This window comes from Nycticebus coucang, chromosome 16, assembly GCF_027406575.1.
Source record: "Nycticebus coucang isolate mNycCou1 chromosome 16, mNycCou1.pri, whole genome shotgun sequence".
Taxonomy (NCBI): domain Eukaryota; kingdom Metazoa; phylum Chordata; class Mammalia; order Primates; family Lorisidae; genus Nycticebus; species Nycticebus coucang.
Genome location: NC_069795.1, coordinates 28,609,811 through 28,614,654, shown reverse-complemented (window position 1 = coordinate 28,614,654; position 4,844 = coordinate 28,609,811). Strand labels below are relative to the sequence as shown.

Here is a 4,844-nt window from a genome sequence, read left to right as displayed (position 1 = left end):
TACTTCCATCTAATGTTCTTCGTGCTGCTGGTGGGTGTACATTCTGCTCTTTTCAGCACAGCTTCAATTTTATTGATATTTCATTATTTTCAGCAAAGTCAATTAGGTAACAAAATTAATTTAGTTTTTATAACTTTATCTAGGAAGTTTTTCCTATAAAAGATTTCCCTTCTCAGAAGAGAACATATCCAACTAGATCTCCCAGCTTGGAGTTTAGAAAACAGGCTTATCGCGACAAAGGGAAGCGGAGCCCGAGCTGCGGGCGCTTTTTCTGCCCACGGTGTCTCAGATTCACTCTTAAGGAACTGAGAACTTAATCTTCCAAAATGTCAAAAAGACCATCTTATGCCCCACCTCCCACCCCAGCTCCCGCAACACAAACCCCCAGCACACCAGGGTTTGTGGGATACAATCCATACTGTCATCTCGCCTACGACAACTGCAGGCTGAGAGGGAACCCAGCATCCTCTGCTATTACGATTCCAAAACCCCCAAAGCCCACATAAGCTGCTGATGCCCTACATGAGGTACAGCAGAAAGGTCTGGGACCAAGTAAAGGCTTCTAACCCTGCCGTCAAGTTGTGGGAGATTGGCAGGATTATTGGTGGCATGTGGCGAGATCTCACTGATGAAGAGAAACAAGAATATTTAAATGAATACGAAGCAGAAAAGATAGAGCACAATGAATCTATGGAGGCCTATCATAATTCCCCCGCGTACCTTGCTTACATAAATGCAAAAAGTCGTGCAGAAGCTGCTTTAGAGGAAGAAAGTCCACAGAGACAGTCTCGCATGGAGAAAGGAGAAGCTTACATGAGCATTCAGCCTGCTGAAGATCCAGATGATGATGATGATGATGGCTTTTCAATGAAGCATACAGCCACCGCCCCTTTCCAGAGAAGCCACCGCCTCATCAGTGAAATCCTTAGTGAGACTGTGGTGCTGGACATTCGGTCAGTTGTCACAACAGCTAGGATGCTGGTCCTCGAACGACAGGTCCACTCTTTAATGATCATCAGCGAAAACTAGAAGCTGAACTTCTTCAAATAGAGGAACGACATCAAGAAAAGAAGAGGAAATTTCTGGAAAGCACAGATTCATTTAACAATGAACTTAAAAGGCTGTGAGGTTTGAAGGTAGAAGTGGATTTGGAGAAGATGGCCGCCGAGATGGCGCAGGCCGAGGAGGAGAGGGCGGAGGCGGCCGCCGAGCAGGCCGAGCGCAGCCAGAGCAGCGTGGGCCCGAAGAGGAGCAAGCAAGCGGCGAGCAAAGCTGAGGAAAAGAAAGACGACGAGAACATTCCAATGGAGACAGAGGAGACGAGCCAGCAGAATGGTGAAGAGGGCACATCAACTCCTGAGGACAAGGAGAGAGGGCAGGAGGGGGTGGACGGCACGGCCGAGGAAGGAACCAGTGACAGCAACACGGGCTCAGAGCGCAACAGTGCCACCGTGGGGGAGCCACCAGCAGATCCCATACCAGAAGATGAGAAAAAGGAATAGATGTTGTCTTGTTTTATGTGTTCTAAATACTTTTCTAAATGAAAAAATGTTTTTCAGTTTAAAAAGAAAACAGGCTTATCACCAGTGACCTATCAAAAGTTTCCTCTTTCTTTTTTTGAGACTTCCGTCTTACGCTAGTCTCCTTTTGTATCTAACAACCTGGCTAGAACAAGGTCACTACTATTTTTCTCCCAGTCAAGGCAAAATGAGTCATCCATGAAGAAAGAACTGCTGGGATGGACTGGGCCCTGGGCTAGGTGTTACAGCCAGGCACAAGGGAGACTATGACTTAGAAAACTTTCCTCATGCTCATAGACATTTCTTTCTTCTCTATCAAAAAATAATTTGAAGAAAAGCTCTTTTCTGGTCTCCAGGCTCCAAGCTCTAAATCTTGGTCTTATGCATTAATGAACTTACACTGCACTCAGAAGGATTGATTTGTTCTTTTTGCTTTGTCTCTTACTGGCTGTTTGACATTGGTCAAGCTACTATACTTCACCTTTATGAACTTCTGTTTTTCCTTATTTTTTTTTTAATTGAAAAATGAAGTTAAGGAGGCAATGCCCTTTAAGTTCTTGTTTCACTTCAAATCTGAACTCTTAACAAACTTCTAAGGGCTTGATATCCTGATGATGATTATGATTTTATTACAATAATTTCCAAACAGTGTATAAGAAATTGTTATAGTTTGGGGACTTGGTGATGTAAAGTATCTCAAGAATGGGGAAAAAAGGTATCCAATGTACTTCATACTATTATGAAACCAATATATGAACACTCATACACTCATGCAAATGATAAAACACAAATATAGTCTTGTAAGGGGGAGGGTGATTGGTGGGAGGATGGAAGGCATGTAGTGGGCTCTCACCTAATGTGCACAATGCAAGGGTATATTTCAAAATAACTAAGAGTAAATTTTGAATGTCTTACCACAAAAAAATAAATGAGTAAAGCAATGATTAGTTGATTTAAGCATTCCACATTATACGTCAAATCATCACATTGTACCCCATTAACTGTATATAGTTATGATTTTAATTAAACATTAATAAAAAAAGAAATTGTTATACATTTCCTTGAAAACCTCGTGTCCCTCAAAGATGACCATAAACCAGGCTTATCTGGGACATATTTGGATTTCTGAGCAATAAGATGTTCAAGTGAACTCACACTGAGTATTTGTTACTGTTGGATCACACTTTAGCACTCTTGACCAAAAGATTCATCTCAATAATAAAAATGTACCTTTTTTTTTTTTAATATGGTGGCGAAGGTCTCCTTTTCTAAACCTCAAATATTGAGATAGGAATTTTTACCACCTCATTAAAAGAAGAGGACAAAATTTGCATGAGATGTATGTTAATCTACTTTCTTCAAAATCTGAGCAATCAAGCAATCAATCAATTGACAAAATTATGGACAAGTTCTGGAAAGCCTGTAACAGGAGACAGTGAAAGTCTTTGGAACCTATTGAAGCAACATGTGACAATCCTTCTCTAGCATTCCAATTCATAATTTTTTTTTCTAAAAGTAACAGTGTATCCAAGGTTTTTAAAAAATTCAAATATTGGACGGGAGCATACAACACAGTACTATGCAAAAGGTGAAAATTAAACATTTTACAAACTACCTGCAGAAAGCATTTTTGTGAGAGCTTATTTAAAGTGTTGATTGAAGAAAAGAATATTGATACAAAACACCCCAGTGAGCCACAAAAATGCTTGAGTCCCTTAACTCTATGATCATTCTCAAATACCACCATCCAGACAGAAAAACACAAGCCAGCACATTTCCTCTTCCCTACTTCTCCGCAAATTCACAGCTTCAGATTGATGACTTCAGGTAGCCGTCATTTAAAAATAAATAAACGATGACCTGTCACTGTGGCCCTCTCACACCAACAGGAGACATGGATCTCTGTGTGTTTGTTTGATTACAAGTCAAACTCATCGTTCCAGGAAATAAATACTGTGTTATGCATTTCAAATGCAAAAGAAAATCCAAGAAATGGAACTTTCTTGATAATTCCATTGCCTTTTTCTAATGCTGATTTCTAGATGAAAGGCATTATTTTCAAAAGTCCTACTTAGAAAGCCATCCTTAATAGCTGTATCTATCAGACTCTAAGCAATTTATGGTAAAAGAATTAAGCAGAATATGTGAGCTTCGGACTTGGTGTCCATGGGGAAATAGCTTTCAGTCAAGTTGTTGCTACATTCTGTATTTAAAAAGGAGTTTTCCAACCAAAACTACATGGAATATGCTTCACAGACTATATATAGATAATTTATGATTCTGTTTTATATCCACTATGCTTTCTTCATCCACATAGAAACTAAGTTCCTAAATAAGAAAAAATATTCTGTGTTTAAAAATGTGGAGATACTTGTCTTGGGCAGAATCTCTGTAAACTGAGGGAGGTGGGGAAATGGATTCTACCAGCACTAACTTTAGGATTAAAATTGCTGTAGTCATTTAGTTTTCTAGAATCAGTCAGCGCAGCAGTTTTTTTCATATAACATCATTTATCTTAGTAATAAGTAATCTTAGTACTAAGACAACATTACTAGATAGAAGGAATACATAATGTGAACTTAATTATTCTTTTACTTTCCATGAATTAATAATAAAAGCATTAGTTTTCTCATTGCATTTTTAATGAGTGAATACTGACAACTCTTTCTGAACGCACATTCCAATGACTCAGAATCATGATGAAACCATGCAGAATTCCATGTTTCCAACACTTAAATATTGCTCTTTCAAAAAGACTGCCACTAGGCAGTGGCTCACACCTATAATCCTAGCACTCTGGGAGGCCCAGGGATTGTTTGAGTTCAGGAGTTCAAGACCAGCCTGAGCAAGAGTGAGACCCGTCTCCACTATTTTTAGTTGGGCATTGTGGTGGTCACCTGAAGTCCCAGCTAGGTGGGAGGCTGAGGAAAGAGGATTGCTTGGGCCCAGGAGTTTGAGGTTTCTGTGTTTGACAACACTAGGCACTCTATCCTGGGGCAACAGAACGAGACTCTATCTCAGAATTTAAAAAAGACTGCCACTATAGAAGAAATTCAAGATTATCATAAATGCTTACTTGTCTCCTTTTAAGGAAAAAGTTATTGGAGGAATGTAGAGATCATTTGATTTTTTTGTTTGTTTTACCATGCAGTTATAATTTTCCTCTTGCTACGTGAACTTTCTATTACCCAGAATTCTACTAGTAAAAACTCCCTATTAAGCAGAACTTACCTACTCCACTTTCTCTCCTATTATGTCAGAAACGTTAGACTGCAATATTTAATAATAAACCTAAAATGAAATGACGGTTTGGGTGATCCTGAG

General features: G+C 39.3%; 1 pseudogene; it reads left to right on the top strand.

Annotated features, from left to right (window-relative positions):
* The first annotated feature begins 326 nt into the window (after positions 1–326).
* Positions 327–1,502, top strand: LOC128567976 (SWI/SNF-related matrix-associated actin-dependent regulator of chromatin subfamily E member 1-like; annotated as a pseudogene).
* Positions 1,503–4,844: the final 3,342 nt, after the last annotated feature.